Consider the following 26,054-nt stretch of genomic DNA (forward strand, 5'->3'; position numbering starts at 1 on the left):
GACTCTGTACAACCCTAGGCCCCTCCGATGTCTATATAAACCGGAGGGTTTAGTCCGTAGAGGCAAGATCAATCATACATGCTAGACTTCTAGGGTTTAGCCACAACGATCTCGTGGTAGATCAACTCTTGTAATCCTCATATTCATCAATATCAATCAAGCAGGACGCAGGGTATTACCTCCATCAAGAGGGACTGAACCTGGGTAAAACATCGTGTCCCCTGTCTCCTGTTACCATCAACCCCAGACGCACAGTTCTGGACCCCCTACCCGAGATCCGCCGGTTTTGACACCGACATTGGTGCTTTCATTGGCAGTTCCACTGTGCCGCTGTCAGAAGGTTCGATGGCTCCATCAATCGTCTACAACAATGCTGCCCTGGGGGGGGGGGGTTCCTTCCCGGTCAGATCTTTGTGTTTGGCGTCTTCGCACTGCGGGCCAATTCGCTTGGACATCTAGAGCAGATCGACAGCTACGCCCCAGGTCACCAGATTAGTTTTGGAAACTTGGATTATGTCGCTGACATCCGAGGAGACTTGATCTTCCAAGGATTCATGACCTCAACCTACGCTCTGGCTTTAGAGCCGGAGCGCCTCGCCAGGACCGAAGACGGGATTTCTAAACCCGCCGGACTATCTGTGGCCACTAGGCCCAGTACTGGAGAGCCGGAGGAAGCAGTGTCACCGGCAACCATCACAAAGCTGGACTCTTCCCCGGATACTAGCTCCGAACTCTCGGAGTCAGCATCGTGTGAGCTCGGCTGAGGAATTCCCTTCCCGCCATACTCCACGGATTCTTTTTTCCCTGGACAAACCTCGCCTTTAAGCGAGGCTCTGGACTTGATGCAATCCCTTGTGATTACAGAGGAGCAACATCTGAACTACGCCCAGCCCGGACTAGGGGCTGAGAGCGGGGGATTTTACGTCCCACCCACCACCCACTTCATCACCACAGTCAAGGACTTACTGACATGCTTGATCACAGCACTAGATACAACTACGGTCGAAGCAGATTGGCTTCGCCGGCTCTTGACCGACTTGCCGGTTGTTGGGAAACCTGTACCGGGTATCCTTATGAACTACGACAATCAAACTAAGATCACGAAAGTGAGGAGCTCAAAGGATAACATGAAGTCATCAAGACACGTTCAGAGAAGGTTGAAGTCTGTCAGGAAAATGAAAAACTCCGGAGTAATTGCATTGGATTATATCCAAACATCTAAAAATCTGGCAGATCCTTTTACTAAGGGTCTACCACGTAATGTGATAGATAATGCATCGAAGGAGATGGGTATGAGACCCACAATATGAGTTGTTCACAATGGTAACCTAGTCTATGTGATCGGAGATCCCGAGAATTAGATGTGGAAGACAAGCTGTTGGTCAACTGAGAGGAGAGTATCCTTACTATTAATAATAGCACTCCATGAAGATGCAATACTCTCCAAATCAGCATGGCAGGTTGATGTATATTTTAATGTGTTCTAAGTGGCTCATTTAAGCAAATATGTTGTCATGCAGAACATCTTTTGAAGAACACACCTATATGAGTCTGATTGTTAACATTGTAATCTATGAGAGTAGGGTGCTCTCTAGTAAACTCATGATAGGTCTCGGAGTATGACGCATAAGCTCCACCCATGGGGAAGACCCACGGTAGCTGAGGGAGTCCTGGATTAGGGGGTCTCCGGACATCCGGATTATATCCTTTGGCCAGACTATTGGACTATGAAGATACAAGATTGAAGACTTCATCTCGTGTCCGGATGGGACTTTCCTTGGCGTGGAAGGCAAGTTGGCAATACAGATATGTAGATCTCCTCCCTTGTAACTGACTCTGTGTAACCCTAGCCCCCTCCGGTGTCTATATAAACCGGAGGGTTTAGTCCGTAGGACAACATACAATCATACCATAGGCTAGCTTCTAGGGTTTAGCCTCTACGATCTCGTGGTAGATAAACTCTTGTAATACTCATATCATCAAGATCAATCAAGTAGGACATAGGGTATTACCTCCATCAAGAGGGTCCGAACCTGGGTAAACATCGTGTCCCCTGCCTCCTGTTACCATCCGCCTTAGACGCACAGTTCGGGACCCCCTACCGAGATCCGTCGGTTTTGACACCGACATTGGTGCTTTCATTGAGAGTTCCACTATGCCGTCACCATAAGGCTCGATGGCCCCTTCGATCATCGGTAACGATGCGGTCCAGGGTGAGATTTTCCTCCCCGGACAGATCTTCGTATTTGGCGGCTTCGCACAACGGGCCAATTCGCTTGGCCATCTGGAGCAGATCGAGAGCTATGCCCCTGGCCATCAGGTCAGGCTCGAAAACTTAAAATACACTGCCGACATCCACGGAGACTTGATCTTCGACGGGTTCGAGCCCATGTCAGGTGCGCTGCACAATCACGATGAGCATGACGTAACTCTGTCGTCGGACAGTGTTCGGGAGATCGCATCTGCAACTACTCCGGCCTTCAATCCGGAGCAAATTGCACCATCCGAGGACGGAGGGATAGACCCCGCCATGGAGGCCACACTCTCAGTGGCGATGGAGTTGGATACTGACTTCACCCCTTACGAGAGCCGTGTTGCCGAACCACTGGATTCGTCTCCGGCCATGGACTCCGAGTCGCCTGCATCCATGCCTATCGAATCCGATTGGGCGCCGATCATGGAGTTCACCTCCGCGGATATCTTTCAACACTCGCCTTTCGGCGATGTGCTAAATTCATTAAGGTGTCTCTCCTTGTTAGGAGAACCTTGGCCGAACTATGTCCGGCTAGAATGGGATGCGGGCGACGAAGAAATTCGCTGCCCACCCACCACCCACTTAGTAGCCACTGTCGTAGATTTAACCGACATGCTCGACTTCGACTCCGAAGAGATCGACAATATGGACGATGATGCAGGAGACGAACAGAACCACCTGTTGGGGAACGTAGTAATTTCAAAATTTTCCTACGCACACGCAAGATCATGGTGATGCATAGCAATGAGAGGGGAGAGTGTTGTCTACGTACCCTCGTAGACCGGCAACGGAAGTGTTGACACAACGTAGAGGAAGTAGTCGTACGTCTTCCCGATCCGACCGATCCAAGTACCGAACGTACGACACCTCCGAGTTCTGCACACGTTCAACTCGGTGACGTCCCTCGAGCTTCGATCCAGCCGAGTGTTGAGGGAGAGTTTCGTCAGCACGACGACGTGATGACGGTGATGATGTTCTACCGACGCAGGGCTTCGCCTAAGCACCGCTACGATATGACCGAGGTGGAATATGGTGGAAGGGGGCACCGCACACGGCTAAGGAACGATCACGAAGATCAACTTGTGTGTCATGGGGTGCCCCTGCCCCCGTATATAAAGGAGGGAGGGGGGAGGTGCGGCCGGCCCCTAGGGGTGCGCTTGGAGGAGTCTTACTCCCACCGGGAGTAGGACTCCCCCCTCTTGCCTTGTTGGAGAAGGAAAGGGGAAGGGGGAAAGAGGAAAGGGGGGCGCTGCCCCCCCTTCCTTGTCCTATTCGGACTAGGGGGGAGGGGGCGCGCGGCCTGCCCTGGCTGGCCCTCCTCTTCTCCCTTAGGGCCCATGTAGGCCCATTAACCGCCCCCCCCGGGGGGGGGGGTTCCGGTAACCCCCCGGTACTCCGGTAAAATCCCGATTTCACCCGGAATGATTCCGATATCCAAATATAGGATTCCAATATATCAATCTTTATGTCTCAACCATTTCGAGACTCCTTGTCATGTCCGTGATCACATCCGGGACTCCGAACAACCTTTGGTACATCAAAACACAAAAACCCTAATTACGATCGTCACTAAACTTTAAGCGTGCGGACCCTACGGGTTCGAGAACTATGTAGACATGACCGAGACATGTCTCCGGTCAATAAACAATAGCGGAACCTGGATGCTCATATTGGCTCCTACATATTCTATGAAGATCTTTATCGGTCAGACCGCATAACAACATACGTTGTTCCCTTTGTCATTGGTATGTTACTTGCCCGAGATTCGATCGTCGGTATTCCAATACCTAGTTCAATCTCGTTACCGGCAAGTCTCTTTACTCGTTCCGTAATACATCATTCCGCAACTAACTCATTAGTTGCAATGCTTGCAAGGCTTAAGTGATGTGCATTACCGAGAGGGTCCAGAGATACCTCTCCGACAATCGGAGTGACAAATCCTAATCTCGAAATATGCCAACCCAACAAGTACCTTCGGAGACACCTGTAGAGCACCTTCATAATCACCCAGTTACGTTGTGACATTTGGTAGCACACAAAGTGTTCCTCCGGTAAATGGGAGTTGCATAATCTCATAGTCATAGGAACATGTATAAGTCATGAAGAAAGCAATAGCAACAAACTAAACGATCAAGTGCTAAGCTAACGGAATGGGTCAAGTCAATCACATCATTCTCCTAATGATGTGATCCCGTTTATCAAATGACAACTCACGTGTATGGTTAGGAAACATAACCATCTTTGATCAACGAGCTAGTCAAGTAGAGGCAAACTAGTGACACTCTGTTTGTCTATGTATTCACACATGTATTATGTTTCCGGTTAATACAATTCTAGCATGAATAATAAACATTTATCATGATATAAGGAAATAAATAATAACTTTATTATTGCCTCTAGGGCATATTTCCTTCTCCACCGTCCACAGGGCGCTGGACGGCCACCTCATCATATGATATATACATGGTGGACACCCCCAAATAAGGCAATGGCAACGAGACAACGGAGGATGACCCCTCCAAGAAGCAACCCAAGCGCTGACATCATCGGTGCCGCTCTAAGTCCCTCCATAGCAAAAGTAGTGATACCGGCGCAAGAGACAACAACACTCCGGATAGTGTCGAAGACAACAACAATCCCCTCCAGCATGATGTAGAGCGGGAGGGTGAACAAGCTAGCCCTCCAGAGCAGGCAGTAGATGGAGAATCGGAGGAGGACAATTACATGCCTCTCTTCGAAGACGAGGTGAGCCTCGGCGATGAAGAATTTATCGTGCCTGAGGATCCCGTTGAGCAGGAGCGCTTCAAGCGCCGGCTTATGGCCACATCACATAGCTTGAATAAAAAGCAACAACAGCTTCAAGCTGATCAAGACTTGCTAACAGACAGATGGACCGAAGTCCTTGCGGCCGAGGAATACGAACTCGAGCGCCCCTCCAAGAGTTACCCAAAGCGCGGGTTGCTACCTCACCTCGAGGAGGAAGCATTGAAACCTACATCACCAATGTACAATGCGGCTGACCGGCCACCTTGTGGCCAAGACAGAAAGGCATTTCAGACAGAAGTCAAGCCCGCACCCCACCGCCAATCAAACAAAAATACCAAGGCCCGGGGCAACACGCGGGACCTGCGAGACGTATTGTAAAACAAGGCAAAACATGCAAGATTGATCTATGGATCACGGGGACGCGCACCAATACGCGACGATGATCATCACGCCGGATACACTAAAAGCAAATCCGGCTGAGCCGAACACGGCAGACAAGACTCGTATGAACTGCATCGCGATATAGCCCGGCACAAAGGCGCCGCACACCCCTTATGCTTCACTGATAAAATTATGGATCATGAATTCCCAGAAGGGTTTAAACCCGTAAACATCGAATCATACGATGGTACTACAGACCCCACGGTATGGATAGAAGACTTCTTCCTCCACATTCACATGTCCCGCGGGGATGACCTACATGCCATCAAGTATCTCTCACTAAAACTCAAAGGGCCGGCTCGGCATTGGCTCAATAGCTTGTCGACAAACTCCATCGAAAGTTGGGAGAACCTGGCAGAGGCATTCCTGGACAATTTCCAGGGCACTTATGTGCGACCGCCGGACGCTGACGATTTAAGTCATATAACTCATCATCTAGGGGAATCGGCCAGGATATTCTGGACCCGGTTCCTAACCAAGAAGAACCAAATTGTCGACTGCCCGGATGCAGAGGCCTTAGCGGCATTTAAGCATAATATCCGTGACGAATGACTCACCCGGCACCTCGGCCAAGAGAAGCCAAAATCCATGGCAGCCCTCACGACACTTATGACCCGCTTTTGTGCGGGTGAAGATAGCTGGTTGGCTCGCAGTACCAATATAGCAAGCAAAACTGGCATATCAGAAGCCAGGGATAGCAACGGCAAACCACGACACAACAAACACAAGCGCCGCAAATATGGTGAAAACGCCAAAAATACGGTAGTTAATGCCGGGTTCAGGGGCTCAAAGTCCGGTCAGCGGAAAGGGCCACCCAAAAATACAAATTTGGGTCCATCCAGTCTGGACCGCATACTCGCTCGCCAATGCCAAATTCATGGCACCCCAGAAACGCCAGCCACCCATACCAACAGAGAATGCTGGGTCTTCAAACAAGCCGGCAAGACAGGCGCCAAAGACGAAGAGGGGTCTCAAAGAAACGATAGCGACGAAGAGCCCAGATCACCAAACACAGGAGGGCGAAAGAAATCCCACCCCCTCCCCCCCATATTCAATCGGTGGATGTGGTAAATACCACCCAAATTGCCAACTTGGACCAGATATGCACCCTTAGGGATGGCGGCTCAATGGAACTAGCTGTCCCACAATATAAGCTAGGGCCGGTCACCTTCAACCGCACGGATCGTCTGGTTAAAATGCCAATCAGGGCAATCCAGCCGCACTAATCCTCGACCCAATAGTAGACGGGTTCCACCTCACTCGAGTCCTCATGGACGGAGGTAGCAGTTTAAATCTGCTTTACCAGGACACAGTGCGCAAGATGGGCATCGGTCATTCAACGATCAAGCCCACTAAAGCCACTCCATTGCCCTCGAGGTAATCTTCGGATCACCAGAAAATTACCGTATCAAAGAGTTAATCTTCGAAATCGCCCCTTTCCACAGTGACTATCAAGCCCTGCTCGGGCGAACCGCGTTCGCTCGATTCAACGCAGTGCCACATTATGCCTACCGTAAGCTCAAAATGCCCGGTCCACGAGGCGTCATCACGGTTCATGGCAAGGCCGAACCTTCCTTCGGCACCAACAAATACATCACTGCCTTAGCAGCAGAAACAACGAGCAGCACCTTGCAGCCGAACCTCGAGTCGACGCCCAGGCTCCCGGACACCGTCAAGGGGCTCAGAACTACTTCGTGGAAGGATACCCCGACTCGTCCAGAGCTCTACTAAACACTCCGGCGAAGGCCATGACAGGCCGAACTCAGCGGTTCAACCGCCCTCCGGCATGCAAACATTTCTTATATTTCCTTCGCAGGTTCACCTTTGCACCGACCAGGACGGACTCCATGGAGGCAGCTTGAACGCGTCAGGGGATCCTTAGACATTCCCCGCAGTGGACGTCCGGCTATAATACGGATCCGCACTCAACCTCTTCCCCCTGGTCACAGCAGGTTCTGCTATCACAACTCCTTTTTTATCACATTACTTGTACCCATACGCATAGACGTATTATTCAAATACAACATGTGGATTTATATGACATTTACCTGCTGATTATTTCTTATCGAAATCATTTCGTCAAGTGGCATCCATACACAGCGCTATGCCTTAAATATGCCAAGGGCTTCGTTTTTCCTGTAACACGGCAATAAAAGTCCGAACACCTTCATGGAAGTTCGGCACCCCGAACCTATAGCATTATATGCATCAGCTCCGAATCATGTCTTGGGTCAATAGTTGGGTTTGCCCGGCTCCCATGTTTTGGTACCTTACGTTCCGCTATATCGGCTAAGGTAGCACTGGGAGAACTACTGCGATTGTGTCCCGGTTCTTCCGGATGAGCACCTCGGTAGAGAAAGCCGAAAATTGACTATCATGATACGGCGAGAGCTGGTCAGCTGTTCGAGCGGTCACAAAATCTTTGAGAATTTCTCCCGCATAATGCCATAACCAATGCTGCGTGCGATGGATCAACTTTTTCTCCGATCAGGTGCTTATAGAGCCCCTAGTACGGTCTTCCGAACACAAGGGGCTGCGCCGACCATACTAAAGCTCCTATGGCTAAGTGAGAGTGATAAAGCCCTATAGTCCGATTGCCTGGTTCATTGTGCTGAACACCTCCTTCGGAGGACCCAAAACTGGGATAAAGAGTGCTCAGGTTTATCCCGAACACCCCAGTACTTCTTACGTGGGGGCAGAAGCCGACGACTGGCCAACTCTCAGTTTTAACATAAAAACGGCCGCACATGAGGGTAAAATTTTATATAACAGGCGACATATAAACGATCCTGTTCAAACATTATAAAGGACAACATGATCGGCATTCATGGAAATATAATGTCCTTGGTGCATAGCTCTGCTGCAAGGTAGGATCCTTTCAGGACACTCTTATAATATAATTCGGGCTTGCGGTGCTCCTTCCCCTCTGGCGGTCCCTCGGTCACTAGCTTTTCGGCATCCATCTTCCCCCAGTGCACCTTTGCGAGGGCGAAGGCCATTCACGCTCCTTCTATATAGACCGACCGCTTGATGACGTTAAGTCGAGGGCAAGCGCTTACAAGCCGCCTCACGAGCCCGAAGTAGCTGCTTGGAATCGGCTCGGCAGGCCATAGCCGGATAACCATATCTTTCATGGCTAGTTCTGCCGCCTTATGTAGTTCGATCAGCTGTTTCAGTTGATCGGCAAGAAGCACCGGATAATTCGGCGCCAAATACTGCGACCAAGAGAGCTTATCGGCGGTGTTCCTTCCTTTGGCTCGGTAGAATTGAGCGGCATCTGATATGCTGTGAGGTAGCTCGGCAAATACACCCAAGAAGTCCGGATTCACAATCAGAAACATAGTTTTCCCTTCAAATACTTGCTTTACATGGGAAAAGCCTTACCCGCCATGATCTTCCTCGCCTCTTGGATCCCCTGCAGGGCGCTTTGGGTTTCCCCCCGGGCATCGCTCGTGGCTTGACGCGCCTTGGTGAGTTCGGACTCTTTCTCCGTTAAACTCTGCTCCAAGGTCTCACATTTACTCACGACCTCTTGCAGCTCCTGCTCAGCTTCAATAACTCTAGCCTCGTGTTTCTCATGAAGAGTCCGCTCCGTGGCCGCCTTTTCCTCGGCCTCGGCAACGACCCTTTTGAGGGCCTCGACTTCGGTCATAACCCCTAGCACAAATTATGCGGCTTATTTCATACTTAACATTTATTTCACAATAAATGCGCGCAACACTTGTGCATACCTTGTTTATCCCTCAACTGCATTTTCAATTGGCCAATTTCTTCTATGGCTCGCTCCAGACTTTGATTCAGTCCGGAGATCTTCGCAGTACGAGAGGCAGCAGCCGCTATAGGTATCTGCTTGAAACAGAAGAGAAATCAATATCATTCAATGAGTCTTCCTGTGATCATCAATGCGATCCCCTGTCCGGTTCTTTCTTTCACCGAACAGTGTATCAGGGGCTACTATCTATACTATGACACTCTTCGGCAACTTATAAAACATACCTCAAAGCCTCTTATAAGGCTGATACAGGCTTCGTTCAGTCCACTCTCAGTTGACTGAATCTTCTCAATCACCGCACCCATAAGGGCACGATGTTCGCCAACGATGGAGGCGTCTCGTAACGCCACCAACAAAGCATCCGACACCTCTGGATGGACAGAGGTCGCCGGCGGAACAGGCACACCCCCTCCAGCCGAAGGAGGCTGCCTTCTTGATTCTGGAGCCGTATAGGCCTCTGGAATCGCATCCGGTGGGGAGCCGAAGTCAGGATCGCCCCCGCTGACAGACCCCATGGGAATCTTTTCCCCCGCGTGTCCGGCCCCTGCGGTTTGACCTCCAGGCGCCACCTTAACAGTTTCTTCCTTTCCTCCTTGGTCGGGGTCCTTCTGGGACGAAGCCTCGGTGTTATGCACCTGTTTGGAGGAAGGGGCCTTTGGGGGCGTCCCGCTCTCCATAGCATTTGAGCTCGGCAGGTCCTTTGATGAGGATTGTTTGGTACGGGACCTCACCGGACTACCATGAAATATGGCTTAAGGTTAAAATACTAAGCCACGATGAGTCCGGACGCTTAAATGTACTCGGATTTTATATACTTACGAGTTCACAAGGGGCTGGGCCCTGGGATCCCATGACGGGCCGCTGTTGGCGGCGGCAGTGGACTCCTCCGAAAGAGAAGCCCTTCCCCTTTTGGGCAGTTTGGCCTCCAAGGGTGCGGAGGCCGTCCTCTTCCTTCTCCCCCCCGCAGGGGATTCATCTTCCTCCTCCTTTTCATCCTCTTCAGAGGCGTAATGGGCATCAGAGGCTTCGGGTATTGTGTCCGAAGTGCCGCGACGACGAAGGCCGCCCCGGGTCTTTTTGGCCTCCCTCTCGGCCGTCTTCTTCGGCACCTTGTAAGGCACCGGGACCAGCATCTTCGTCAGAAGTGGGATGGCCGGGTCTTCGGGCAGCGGGGCCGGACAATGGATCCGCTCCGCCTTCTTCGTCCAGCTCTGGGAGAGTTGAATAAACATGCGTTAAGCGCTTCCTTTGGGTCATGCGGATAGAAAAGTTTGATAAACTCACCGAACTTGCAGGGCGGGACAGTTGGTACCCGCGGTCTTCGATGGAGTCCGGCCATGATTTGCTGGATTTAAAAAGCACCTTCCAAATGTCCTTGTGCGAGGTGCCGAAGAACCCTCGCAAGGTTTGGTGCCTGGCCGGATCGAATTCCCATAGATTGCAAATCCAGTGTTGACAAGGCAGTATCCGGCAGACTAACATCACCTGGACTATGTTGACAAGTTCAATGTTCTTATCTCCCACATCTTTAACGCGCGTGTGGAGCACCGACAGTTCGTCGGACGAGGACCAGTCCAGGCCTTTCTTGACCCAGGATGTAAGACACGGAGGGGCGACGGATCAAAACTCGGGTGATGCGGCCCATTCCTTGCCGCACGGCTCAGTGATGTAAAACCACTGTTGTTGCCACTCCTTGACAGAATCATTAAAGGTTCCCGTTGGCCATATGACGTTGGGCATCTTGCTCACCATAGCACCCCCGCACTCGGCGTGCTCGCCGCCCACCACTTTGGGTTTCACATTAAAAACCTTCAGCCATAAACCGAAGTGCGGCGAAATGCGGAGGAAAGCCTCGCACACGATAATGAATGTCGATATGTTGAGGAAGGAATTAGGGGACAGATCGTGAAGATCGATCCCATAATAGTACATGATGCCACGAACGAACGGGTGGAGGGGAAACCCTAGCCCGCGGACAAAGTGAGGGAGGAATACAACCCTCTCGTGGGGTTCCGGAGTGGGGACGATCTGTCCCGCCGTCGGGAGACGGTGGCTGATTTTCTTGGCCAAATACCCGGCCTCCCGATGCTTTTTGATATCCTTCTCTCGGACGGTAGAGGCCATCCATTTGCCAGCTACTCCGGGTCCAGACATCTTTGGAAGGCCTGTTTTGGGTAGAGAAGCTGAACGCTTGGGCGCTGGAGCCTGAGCAGACGGGAATGAATCGGGAAGAAGGTGTGGGTGAAAAGAGTGAATCCTTGTCCCTTTATAAGGGCAGAAGAGACGGTGCGCCTCCCCACTCACCTGGTAAATCCTCTTATTCCCCAAGCACCGTAATTGATGGCGCGGTTGGGTTACCCACATCCTATTGATAAGAATCCCGTGATAGGGGGACACGATCTCTGCTTTGACAAGACGTGTCAAGAAAATCGCCTCACGACATGTGCGGTGCTGGTTGAGAAAAACGGTTCGAATAATGACCGGGCCATGACATGAAGTAGTGTTGCTAAACGTGTCAGCAGATTAGATTTGTGGAAATATTATTCTCTCTACGGTGGTATGTGGAACTTATTTTGCAGATTCAGACACTATCCTCGTGTTCAAGATCTTCTATGGAGTATTCGGAGGAAGAATCCGCCTTGCAATGCCGAAGAAAAATCTGCACGCCGGACTCATCATCATTGAAGCCTGGTTCAGGGGCTACTGAGGGAGTCCTGGATTAGGGGGTCTCCGAACAGCCAGATTATATTCTTTGGCCGGACTGTTGGACTATGAAGATACAAGATTGAAGACTTTGTCTCGTGTCCGGATGGGACTTTCCTTGGCGTGAAAGGCAAGCTTGGCAATACAGATATGTAGATCTCCTCCCTTGTAACTGACTCTGTGTAACCCTAGCCCCATCCTGTGTCTATATAAACCAGAGGGTTTAGTCTGTAGGACAACATACAATCATACCATAGGCTAGCTTCTAGGGTTTAGCCTCTACGATCTCGTGGTAGATCAACTCTTGTAATACTCATATCATCAAGATCAATCAAGCAGGACGTAGGGTATTACCTCAATCAAGAGGGCCCGAACCTGGGTAAATATCGTGTCCCCTGCCTCCTGTTACCATCCGCCTTAGACGCACAGTTTGGGACCCCCTACCCGAGATCCGTCGGTTTACCATACCATGGGTAAAAGCGTAATGGACAATGCTTACCATACCATGGGATCACTTGATCCCTTTGTACATCGTGCACGCTTTATGTGTTGATCAACTTGATTCACTCTTGACTTAGTCTTGATCAACCTTGATTCTTTCCAACTCTCTTCATTTGGATGATGTCTTGAAGGTAAACATGAATGATCAAACAATCTTCTTCTTCAAGACATGCTTGCAATAATCTCAACTCTCAAATGACCAATCTTTGGATAATTCCTTGAATAGCCCCTTGGTCGACACAAACTCTCCTTGAAATCAACACAAGTACTCCAAGAAAAGCATATGGACAGAACCTTCAAATATAACTCAAGGCAACCATTAGTCCATAGACATTGTCATCAATTACCAAAACCAAACATGGGGGCACCGCATGTTCTTTCAACATATAACTGATGTTCTCTGAGCTTACCGAGTACCAAACGCAAATGCTCCTTATGATCCTCTTCATTCTTCGAGTATACCAGGATATCATCAATGAACACCACGATGAACTTATCCAAAAACTCCATGAATACTTTGTTCCTCATGTTCATAAAATATGCAGGTGCGTTGGTCAGACCAAATGACATAACGGTATACTCGTACAACCCATACCTGGTGGTAAAAGCCGTCTTAGGTATATCCTGTTCTCGAATCTTCAACTGATGGTATCCTAATCACAGATCGATCTTGGAGAATACCTTAGCTCCTTGCAATCGATCAAACAGATCATTGATCATTGGTAGTGGGTACTTGTTCTTGATGGTTACTTTATTCAATCCTCGATAATCAACAACCATCCTCAGCGATCCATCCTTCTTCTCCACTAGAAGTACTGATGATCCCCAAGGCGAAGAACTTGGGCGAATATATCCTTTATCCAGTAACTCCTTAATCTGCTTCTTAATCTCCACTAAATCCTTTGCGGGCATCCTATATGGTCTCTTTGATATTGGCCCTGTGCCTGGCAAAAGCTCAATCAAAAACTCAATATCTCTATCCGGTGGCATGCCTGGCAACTCCTCTAGAAATACATCAGGGAAATCCTTCACCATTGGTACTTCCTCCTGCACAACTCCTGTTAAAAAATTTAGTTGAGTCCCTTTTGGCACATGTCGGGATACATACTTGATCCTTCTCCCTTCTGGGGTGGTAAGCAAGATCGACTTACTGGCGCAATCGATGTTTCCTCCATACATCGACAGCCAATCCATACCCAGAATTACATCCAATCCTTGTGATTCCAAAATGATTAAATCCTAGGGAAACACATGCCTACCTATACTCAATGGCACTTGAAAACATACTTGGCTAGCCATATACTTCGCTCCTGGTGAGCTTACTAACATAGGTGTTCTAAGAACTTTGGTGGGCAGATTATACTTATCCACAAATCCCCTTGATATGTATGAATGCAATGCACCAGTATCAAAAAGAACGAGTGCAGTAAATGACTTAACCAAAAACTTACCGATTACTGCATCCGGCTGCTCTTCAACCTCCTCCATGTTAACGTGGTTCACCTGTCCCCTATTGAAAGGGTTCGGCTTCTTCCCAGAGCTTCCATTGCCATTTCCATTCTGGGATTCAGGACATTCATTAGCATAATGTCTAGTCTTCTGGCACTTGAAACAAGTGACTTGGCTCAGGTCTCTCTTGGCTGGGGTTGATGGGTTGGTGCGGTTCTGGCCATTGCTTCCTCAATTCCCATTACCATTCTTGGTGCCATTATGATTGTGCGAGCTACCTCCTCCATGGGTATGCTGAAAATGTCCTCCCGATCTAGGGGTAAAACGTGGCTTTTGTTGAGCTCCTGAATTGTACTTTCCTTGTCCATACTTCCTCTTGCGGGTCTCAATCTGCTGCTGCTTCCCTTCAATCATAAGAGCATGATCTACCGACTCCTGGTAGTTGTTGAAGGTTGCTACCATCAACTTCATGCTCAGCTCATCATCCAGTCCTTCCAGAAACTTCTCCTGCTTAGCTGCATCCGTAGCAACGTCATCTGGGGCATAACGTGCTAACTTACTAAAGTCCTCCACATACTGGCCAACTGTCCTTCCTCCTTGGCGCAAGTTGCGAAACTCTCGCTTCTTCATGGCCATAGCTCCTGCTGAAACATGGTCAGTACGGAAAGCCTGCTGAAACTGGTCCCACGTGACAGTGTCGACAGGGAAAGTGGCTGTGAAATTCTCCCACCATGATGATGCGGGTCCTTTGAGCTGATGTGCGACAAACTTCACCTTTTCCGCATCTGTGCATCCTGCCGTGGTCAACTCCCTTGCTATCTTGCAGAGCCAATCATCTGCTACTATCGGCTCGGTGCTACTGGAAAACACCGGCGAATTCAGCCTAAGAAAACGGGCTAAGTGATCAACAGGTGGTGGTGGTGGTGGGTTGTTGTTGTTCCCCTGATTTTGATTCTGGACTAGCAACTGCATCAATGTGTTCTGCTGCTGGATCAACTGGGTGAGCTCCGGTGGGAAGGTAAATCCGGGGTCACGTCTCGGAGGCATCTGAGGGTTTAGAAAAGATGAGATTTAAGAATAGAGGGGGTCTAAAGAGAAAACACTACCCATATGCACATGCGGCAAAAGCAAACAATTCACTTCATTCAATCAATCAAACAAGGGCATACAATCGGTCTAACTATCGCAAAAGTGCTCGGACTACTATATTTACATGGTGGACTACTACTACTGATGGGGTGGTCTACTAGAAATATTCTTCGGTTGCAGACTCCATGATATCTGCTCCAACTTCATCAACATAGTCATCATCGCTATCATCTGGATCCGAGTCGGTGTCATCGATGATGATGTAGTCTTCCGCGTGAATCTCCTTGGGTTCTTCGTCTTCTTCTACTGGTGTAGGGCCTCCCATGAATATTCCAATCTTCTTGATCAGATCATCATTCTTCTCCACTAATACTTCAATTTCCTCTTCATAATCTTCACGTGTAGCCTTAAGTTCTTCCCCCAGTTCCTTGATTCTTGTCCTCGCCTTCTTCAGATCTATCATGTCGGCGCACATCTGGTTCTCCTGACGTCGAATGTGCTGGTTTAACTCTTGGATAAAAGCTGCAATTGATCTATCCTTCCTGGTGCATATCATCTCCCAGTGCTCATCTCGGTGCCCACAAATCTGGTAGATAGTATCCTTGAGATCATTGCGGTAAACTTCTCCAATGCGTCCCATGGCAATGTGAGCTGCCATGCTCTTTCCTAGATTCCAAGTTGGTGTATCAAAAGAAAACTCTATGGGCTCAGTGACTGGCATGAACGTCCTTCCTGGAACTTGAACTTGAATCATCCAGTGCTCCTCTTCTGGTAAAGTGGCGTTGTAGGTTCCGGTGAAACTTGGTACTCCTATGTTCAGATATCTAGTGACTTCCTTCAAGTGACGTCCAAAGGGTGTATCTTCATCCGGTTGCGTGAACTTGTTCCTTGCATCCGCCATCCTAAAAGAGTAGAAAAGATGAGGAGTCAGAATGAGAACAGAGTGAGTAGTGATCTAGGTCTTTTAGCTTAGTGGTCGTGTCCTACAGTCAGCGTGTGCTCTGATACCATCTTGTAGTGACCAGACCTCAAACGGTCCAATCTCTGTGTTCAGGTGTCATCTTTGGATCAGTAATGCTGACACCACACAGTACTTGAAGGATTTATAACAGAGTAGCAATCACACACTTAATACATCGAGGGTCTCAAAAGAGAACTTATTACAATAAATATGGCTCAAGGCCATCTAAATACAATAACAGCGGAAGGCTTGGAAGATAAGTGAGTCCATCAACTCCAACGGCATCACTGAGTATAGAACCACGACCTAAAAGCACCTTAATCGTTATTTGAAAAGTCTGCAACATTAACGTTGCAGCCCGAAACGGATCAACACATGGAATATGCTGGCAAAGTAACACATAGAGAGTATGGAAGAATAAGACTATACTACATGCATATTTGGCTGGTGAAAAGCTCTATGGTTACAGTTTTGCATACAGCCAAATTTTCCCTACTGCAAAGGAATAAATTTTATTTAACTACCATGGTAGTTGTTAAACATTGAGAATGATTGTCAGCATTCTCAATCCCAATTAAACATCATCATTAAACAAAACCCAACAAAATTTATTTTAGAGTAACATGATGAGATTAACATGATAATCCAGGTACTAGATACTCAAGATGTCCATAACCGGGGACACGGCTAACCATGATTAGTTTATACACTCTGCAGAGGTTTGTGCACTTTTCCCCACAAGACTCAATCTCCTCCGTTGGGATTCTTGCACTACAGGGTGTTTGAGAAACGGATGACCAAGACATAGTCTTTCAGAAGCGCTCACACCTTATGAATGGATAGACCGTTACACCTACTTTCCCCTACATCTGCTAGTCTACCACTATAAGTGTTCGCACGACTTAGTCAACTATGCTAGAGCCCATAGTAGCTTGTGGCTGCACACAGAAGTTTCTAGCATGAATAATCTCATAATCCCTTTGAGCCTGGGTGGCGGTCCAAAAGAAAACAGGCAATCGCTGGGATACCCAGGTGCCTCAATCCATCCAGATGTGTATTTAAGTTGCCACCTTAGGTAAACCTTTAATTTAACAATCTCACATCTATCATGGATTTCACTCACCCAATCTACGTCTACTAGCATAGCATGGCATAATAAGCAAACGTAGAAGTAACTCCCAAAGGTTTGATAATAACAGGTAGTAGGTACTACCCCAACTACTTCCCAAACCCACAATTTAATTAGATCCTAATCCTGCAATGTGTGAGGATTGATCTAATGCAATAAAACTGGGTAACTGGAAGTATGATCAAAAGTCTTACTTGCCTTGCTGATGATCCGTGAAACCTAGCGATTCGAAGTAGCAAGCGGCGCACTCCGGGTACTCTATCGCAAACAAACAAGCATACAATAAGTACTCAACTAATGCACCGATAAAACTCAAATAAGATATCTAACCAAAAAGTTCAACTTAAGAACTCCGGTTGGCAAAAGAATCAAATCGAACGAAGCAACGAAAGACAAACGGCAAAAGAAACAAGCTTCGTTTACTATTCTGGATCTAGGACAATTTTTATAGTGGCAAAAACTTCTTTGAGTTGGTTAAACGGAAAGAGGGTTTCGAGACGAAACTCCAGGCGCTTGAATCGCCTGATTCTGATAAACGAGCGAAAAGTTATACTAGAACGAAAAACGGATCAGGAATCGCGATCTGAAAATCCGCGGATTTAATCCGAGAAAAAGAAAACGGTGAACAGATTAACGAACGAACGTTCGTTAACTGGATCTAAACGGTGAACGCGTTTGTTATAACGAACAAACGAGCGAACACTCGCTAATTAAATAAACCGGAAAAACTGATTTATTTAAAAAAACAAACTAAAAAAACCGAACGAAACCGACGGAAAACCGAACGGTTTTTGAGAAAAAACCCGGCGGCGACGAGGTCTACCTCCGGCGACTCCGGCGAACGGCGGCGGCGGGGCGGCGGATGGCGGCGCGGCGGGGCGGCGGCGGCGGGGCTAGGGTTAGGGTTTGGGCGGGGCGCGGCTTGGGCTGTTCCCGGGCCTCGGGCAGCGCTACTTAAAGCCCCGGCCAGGCGGAGTCCTGGCCGGTTACGGCCCAGAGTCGGTTCGGACCCCTTTTTTAAAAAATAATAATAATTACGCTCAGAAAAAAAAGGAATACTAAACGGACTCCAAAAATCCCGAAATAAATTTTCTTCGACTTCTAAAATCAAGCCGCACAGGATGAACATTTATTTGGGGCCTAAATGCAATTTTGAAAAATGCGCATTTTTCATAAAATCAAATAAAACAGCAAATAAAACCAAAATAAAATCTTATTTGATTTTTTATTAAATCCTCAATATTTCTTTATTTTGGGATATTCATTTTATTCCCTCTCTCATATTTTGATAATATAAATAATTGAAGATAAAATAAATAAAATCAAATGATCCTATTTTCAAAATTCGAGAAAACTCAAATATGAAAATAACGAAATCTCCAACTCTCTCCAAGGGTCCTTGAGTTGCGTAGAATTTCTAGGACCAACCAAAATGCAATAAAATATGATATGCAATGATGATCTAGTGTATAACATTCCAAATTGAAAATTTGGGATGTTACAAGACCATAAAGGGGTGGCAATCGGGGTGGTTCTACATCACCGAGCCGCGCGACACCAACTGGGTGGTGGCCCCCAAATTTCGATCCGGAATCCCCATGCGGCTCACTTCCTGGAAAGAGACGGGCCTGTCCTGGGGTTCCTCGGTAGAGCTGACCGGACTCCAGACCTGCATCAGGAACATGATGAGCTAGAAAATCAAGCTCGTCAACATGGTCCAGGTCATGCTCTTCTGCCGGATTCTCTCGTGTCAATGACGGGCATTCAATTTGTGGGAGTTCGACCCGGCCAAGCACCAGACGCTGTGAGATCTCTTCGACACGACGCACAAGGACGTCTAGAGGGTGCTGTTCAAGGGCGCCAAGGTACCTCCTCCCCTTACCGAGGACCGCGGACTCAGCGCAAAGCACCATGCCAATCCGGTAAGTGTTTATATCTCATAGGACATTTATTTGCCCCGGTTTAATCATGTGCGGATCTAAGCTCCCATGACATTAACATGACTGGGTAGAGACAGCGGAGCAGATCGATTGCCCAGCCCCCCTGCCTGAATATCGTGCGGATGCTCTCCTAATAGAGATGCTGGTTCCGGCGCCTTATGAGGTGCCGATGAAGAAGGCCAAGAAGAAGGCCACGGGGACCCGAAAGGGTCTCTGACGCCAGGTTATATCGGACTCATCGTCAGATAACTCCGAAGCGCACTCCTCCCATGAAAATGAGGAGGAGGAAGAAGAAAGTTCTCCCCCCTCCCAGCCGGGGGAGACAAGAAAAGGAAGGCCGACCCAATCGGGGAGGCCGAAGGGTCCAAGAAGCGAAGGACCCTCCTTCCGGACTGCTCCACGACGGCCGCCTACAACGGCGACGAGTGGTTACCCAGGGAGAAGCCCCTGGCGAAGTCGTAAGTATCTGGATACCATAGTAATTCATGGCATGTTTTATTGCACTGCTTCTCATTATGCCGAATATGATTATGCAGTCCGTCCCGAGCCCGTCTCGACGTATCTTCGTCGGACGGTTCATTGGACTCGTCGGATATGAATAGCGATTCACTTCCGACCTCCTCCACCCCTTGCCCTACGGACAACGTCGAGGTGTTGTCCCAAAAGGCACCGAGCCGAGGGAAGGTAGTCCTGGGGGCGCCTCGAGGCGACCTTCCGGACCCTAGGCGCAAAGGGAGCAAGACTCCAACGGGCTCCAAGTCCGGCCCCCAGCCGAACACTGCCCCGGAACCTTCAGTGGTTCCGGACTCCGGTAGGCGATCCCCCATTAAGGGGGGCAAGCCACCCGTGCCGGTGGCCTCTGTCTATCCAGAGGCGCTGGACAACTTGCTGGAAGCGCTTCGTGGCACTTCCATCGACGAAGAGCACCACACTATCATGAGTGCGGTGATCGAGAAAGTTCAGTCCGCCAAGAACGGACTGACCGAAGCTTGTGCCAGCCTCCTAACAGGCTTTCAAGTAAGCAATCAAAATATAGGAAAATATTACCACATAGACAGTAGCCCCTGATGCTCTATTTGGCGTTCGCGAAGAAAGGCCGAATAGAGGATCAAATAATGACTCGAGAGTCTAATCAGAATATGTCTGTGTGCATGTGCAGGCTTCGCTGTTGGCCACTGCCGCACGTACTGCGGAGGTTGCTGCACTGAAGTAGGACCTGGAGCGGTCCGAGGACGAGCTCGGCCTTACCAAGAGGCAGCTCGAGGAGAGCAAAGGTAAGCAATACCTTGTCTATACCATTAAAAAAGAAGCTCGGTTTGTAAAGTAATAGGATCATCATGAATTTGCCAGGGGCTAGGACCGAGGTGGCGACCCTGAAGAAGGCGCTGTCCGAGGCCGAAGACAAAGCGGCCAAGGAGCGCATTGAGCGGGAAAAACAAGAAGCCCGGGTAGGCGAGGTGCAGCAAGAGCTCGAGGCTCTTGCCAAAAAACACGAGTCCTTGGAGCTTGACTCTAAGACGCGAGACTCCGAGCTTGCGAAAGCCCTCGAAAGCACACAGAGCGCCTAGGCTGAAGCCCACAAGGCCCTCCAGGAGATTGATGCGGTGAAGAAGATAGCAGCGGGTAAGGCATTCATTATGCAAAGCAAACATGTGAAGGAAACTTTCCTTTTACTTACCCGAGTTCGGAGCACTCCAGGAGCATTTGCAGATCTTCCCCGCAGTGTGCTGGATGCCGCAGAGTTTTACTGAGCTGAGGAGGGGAGCTCGACGGAAAAGTTGTTCTGGTCTCAGTATACTAGGACCGAACACCCAATGCCCGTGAGTGACCAGCTGAAGCAACTGGTCGAGCTTCACAAGGCGGATGAAAAGGCCATGAAGGGTCTTATAGTCCGGATGTGGCCTGGCGATCCCCTGCCTAGCAGCTACATCGATCTGGTGAGGCGGCTTGTGGATGCCAGCTCGCGACTTGAAGCCATAAAGCGGTCCGTCTGCATCGAGGGTGCACGCAGGGCCTTTGCCCGGGCGAAGGTGCACTGGGCGAAGCTGGACGCCGTGAAGCTGGTGAAGGAGGGGCCACCGGAGGGCAAGGAGCATCGCTGCCCCAAAATGTATTATGACAGTGTCGTCAAGGGTTCCCGCCTTGTGGCGGATGAATGTGCTAGGGATGTTATTTTTGAATGAACATGCTCATGTGATCCTGTAATGTGAAACGAGTTCATTTGTGCTATGCAACGCTTTTTGAATTTAAAATATTACCTTCTGTGCGTCTGTTTATAAAATCTGAGACTTGGCCAGTCGTCGGCTTCTGCCCCCATGTAACTAGTACTAGGGTGTTCGGGATAAACCTGAGCACTCTTTTTCCCAATTTTGGGTCCTTCGAGGGAGGTGTTCAACACAACGAACCAAGCAATCGGACTATAAGGCTTTATCACTCTCACTTAGCCATAGAAGTCTACAATTTTAAATTTTGGTGAAGCCCCTAGAATTCGGAAGGCCGAATTTGGGGCGCTATATACGCCTATGTCGGGCAAGGCCGACTCCTCGCCCGAAGCGGAAAAAGTCTTTAAGGACTTGAGACCTCTTGAAGAGCGACCAGCTCTCGCCTTATCATGACAGTCAGTTTTTGGCTTTCTCTACTGAGGTGCTCATCTGGAAGAACCGGGACACAATCGCAGTAGTTCTCCTAGCGCTACCTTAGCCGATATAGCGGAACATAAGGTACCAAAGCATGGGAGCCAGGCAAACCCAACTATTGACCCAAGACATGATTCGGAGATGATGCATATAATGCTATAAGTTCGGGGTGCCGCACTGACGAAAGTGTTCGGACTTCTCATGCCGTATTATGGGGTAAATGAAAACCCATGGCGTACTGGCCATACCAGAATGTACGGGTGCAAGTTATTGTAAATGAACATATAAGAAAAAAGGGATGGATAATGCAATAGTAGACTAATGCTATGCGTTGTTATTTAAATAATACGTCAAAGCGTACTGATACAAGTAGGGCAATAAGCAAAAAATAGGACTATTTGACATGTCCTATCCAAGGGCAAGCTGCGCAAGGATAGTAAGAAGCGGGTATATCGATTATTATTAGAGACCACCTGGGGGTTCCCTTGTATGTCTTAGTATATTGCCTCCTTGGTTGTTCCTTTCCGTAATGTGTCCGGCAATCGTACTGCCAGAAAGGACTTCCAGAGAGTATGGTCCCGAAAGAGAAAAAATGATAAAGGTATGCAGCCCCTAGGGCGATTAAGCCGCATTGCGGGACGTGCCCTAATCGTGCCCCCGCCTATGCCCATGGTATTTTCGGTGCGTAATTATGTACGGGCAGCACAGATTTCATCGCTTGACTGGGACTAGGACGGGGGTCGAATTGCTAGGCGAGCTCGGAACGTGCCAGGCGATCCTGTTGCAGTTTACTCCAGACTCGCTTGACGGTGTCCGGGGGCTGTATCGCCGAATTGGTGGTTTGCCATAAAAGGTTGCTTTCTGCTTCTGCTGCGAGGGCCGCAGTGTGCTCTTCCGTGCGGAGCGAGCGTTCTGTGTTTCCATTGACTGTTATGACCCCCCCTAGGTCCTGGCATCTTGAGCTTGAGGTATGCGTAATGCGGTACCGCATTGAATTTTGCAAATGCGGTTCGCCCGAGCAGTGCGTGATAGCCACTACAGAACGGGACGATATCGAAGATTAACTCCTCGCTTCGGAAGTTGTCCGGAGATCCGAAGACCACTTCCAGTGTGATTGAGCCCGTGCAATGGGCCTCTACACCTGAGATGACGCCCTTAAAGGTGGTTTTGGTGGGTTTGATCCTCGAGGGATCTATACCCATTTTGCGCACTGTATCTTGATAGAGCAGGTTCAGGCTGCTGCCGCCGTCCATAAGGACTCGAGTGAGGTGAAATCCGTCGATGATGGGGTCTAGGACCAGTGCGGCGGATCCTCCATGACGGATACTAATGGGGTGGTCCTTGCGATCGAAGGTGATTGGACAAGCGGACCATGGGTTGAACTTTGGGGCGACGGGCTCCATCGCATAGACGTCCCTTAGTGCACACTTCCGTTCCCTCTTGGGAATGTGGGTTGTGTATATCATGTTCACCGTCTTCACTTGTGGGGGGAACCTCTTCTGTCCTCCCGTGTTCGGCGGTCGGGGCTCCTCATCATCATCACTATGCAGCCCCTTGTCCTTGTTTTCGGCATTTAACTTGTTGGCCTGCTTGAACACCCAACATTCTCAGTTGGTGTGATTGGCTGGCTTATAGGGGGTGCCGTGGATTTGACATAAGCGATCAAGTATGCGATCCAAACTGGATGGGCCCGGAGTACTTCTTTTGAATGGCTTTTTCTGCTGACCGGATCTAGAGCCTCTGAATCCGGCATTGACTGTCGTATCATTGGTGTTATCGCCGTTGTTGCGGCGCTTTTGTCTGTTACGACGTGGTCTGCCGTTGGCATCTTTGGTATCCGAAGTGCCCAGATTCCTTGATATGTTATTGCTATGATCCAGCCAACTATCCTCGCCCGCGCAAAAGCGGGTCATGAGTGTCATGAGTGCCGAGGTGCCGGGCGAGCCACTCATCACGGATGTTATGCTTGAATGCTACTAAGGCCTCTACATCCGGACAATCGACAACTTGGTTTTTCTTAGTTAGGAACCGTGTCCAGAATTGCCTGGCCGATTGCCCTGGCTGCTGAGTTATATGGCTCAAGTCATCAACATCCGGTGGTCACACATAAGTGCCCTGGAAATTGTCAAGGAATGCGTCTTCCAAATCCTCCCAACTACCGACGGAGTCTGCTGGCAAGCTATTCAGCCAATGCCGAGCTGGTCCTTTGAGTTTTAGTGGGAGGTACTTGATGGCATGCAGATCATCACCGCAAGCCATGTGGATGTGAGGGAGGAAATCCTCAATCCATACAGCGGGATCTGTTGTACCATCATACGGTTCGATATTTACGGGTTTAAAACCCTCCGGGAATTTGTGATCCATAACTTCATCAGTGAAGCATAGGGGGTGTGCGGGGCCTCTGTGCCGGGCTATATCACGACGTAGTTCATATGAGTCTTGTCTGCTGTATTCGGCCCGGTCGGATTTACTTTTAGTGTATCCGGCGCGACGGCCATCGTCCTGCGTTGGCGCGCGCCCCCGTGACTCGTATATTGACCTTGCATGTTTTGTCCTGCTGTCCAATAGGTCTCGCAGGTCCCGTGTGTTGCCCCGGGCCTTGGTATTTTTGTTTGAGTGGCGGCGGGGTGCAGGCTGAACTTCAGGCTGAAACGCCTCTCTGCCTCAGCCACGAGGTGGCTGGTCAGCCGCATAGTACACTGGTGATGTAGGTTTCAATGATTCCTTCTCGAGGTGAGGTAGCGACCTACGCTTTGGGTAACTCTTAGAGAGGCGCTTGAGTTCGTATTCCTCGGCCGCAAGGACTTCGGTCCATCTGTCTGCTAGCAAGTCTTGATCATCTTGAAGATGCTGTTGCTTTTTCTTCAAGCTATTTGCTGTAGCCATAAGTCGGCGCTTGAAGCGCTCCTGTTCGACGAGATCCTCAGGCACGATAAATTCTTCGTCGCCGAGGCTCACCTTGTCTTCGGAGAGAGGCATGTAATTGTCCTTCTCCGATTCTCCATCTGCTGCCTGCTCTGGAGGGCTAGCTTGTTCACCCTCCCGCTCTAAATCGTGCTGGGGGGATTGTTGTTGTCTTCGGCACTATCCGGGGTGTTATTGTCTCTTGTGCCGGTATCACTACTTTTGCTATGGCGCGACTTAGAGTGGCGCCGCTGATGCCGGCACTTGGGTTGCCTCTTGGAGGGGTCATCCTCCGCTGTCTCGTCCCTATTGCCTTCTTTGGGGGTGTCCACCATGTATATATCATATGATGAGGTGGCGGTCCAGCGCCCTGTGGGCGGTGGCTCCTGTTCGTCTCCTGCATTGTCGTCCATACCGTCGATGTCTTCAGAGTCAAAGTCGAGCATGTCGGTTAAATCGTCGACAGTGGCTACTAAGTGGGTGGTGGGTGGGCAGCAAATTTCTTCGCCGTCCGCATCCCATTCTAGCCGGACATAGTTCGGCCAATGTTCTCCTGAAAAGGAGAGAGACCTTAATGAATTTAGCACATCGCCGAAAGGCTAGTGCTGAAAGATATCCGCGGAGGTGAACTCCATGATCGGCGCCCAATCGGATTTGATAGGCACGGATGCAGGCGGCTCGGAGTCCGTGGCCGGAGACGAATCCAGTGGTTCGGCAACACGGCTCTTGTAAGGGGTGAAGTCAGTATCTGGCTCCATCGCCACTGAGAGTGCGGCCTCCATAGCGGGGTCTATCCCTCTGTCCTCAGATGGCGTAATTTGCTCCGGATTGAAGGCCGGAGTAGCTGTAGGTGTGATCTTCTGAACACTGTCCGACAGCAGAGCTAAATCATGCTCATTGTGATCGTGCGGCGCACCTGACATGGGCTCGAATCCGTCGAAGATCAAGTCTCCGCGGATGTCGGCAGTGTAGTTTAGGTTTCCGAACCTGACCTGATGGCTAGGGGCGTAGCTCTCGATCTGCTCCAGATGGCCAAGCGAGTTGGCCCGCAGTGCGAAGCCGCCGAATATGAGGATCTATCCGGGGAGGAAAACCTCACCCTGGACCGCGTTGTTACCGATGATCGAAGGAGCCATCAAGCCTTACGATGACGACATAGTGGAACTCTCAATGAAAGCACCAATATCGGTGTCAAAACCGGCGGATCTCGGGTAGGGGGTCCCGAACTATGCGTCTAAGGCAGATGGTAACAGGAGGCAGGGGACACGATGTTTACCCAGGTTCGGGCCCTCTTGATGGAGGTAATACCCTACGTCATGCTTGATTGATCTTGATGATATGGGTATTACAAGAGTTGATCTACCACGAGATAGTAGAGGCTAAACCCTAGAAGCTAGCCTATGGTATGATTGTTGTTGTACGGACTAAACCCTCCGGTTTATATAGACATCGGAGGAGGCTAGGGTTACAGAGAGTCGGTTACAAGGGAGGAGATCTACATATCCGTAT

The sequence above is a fragment of the Triticum dicoccoides genome, chromosome 5A (genome assembly GCF_002162155.2).
Source record: "Triticum dicoccoides isolate Atlit2015 ecotype Zavitan chromosome 5A, WEW_v2.0, whole genome shotgun sequence".
Taxonomy (NCBI): domain Eukaryota; kingdom Viridiplantae; phylum Streptophyta; class Magnoliopsida; order Poales; family Poaceae; genus Triticum; species Triticum dicoccoides.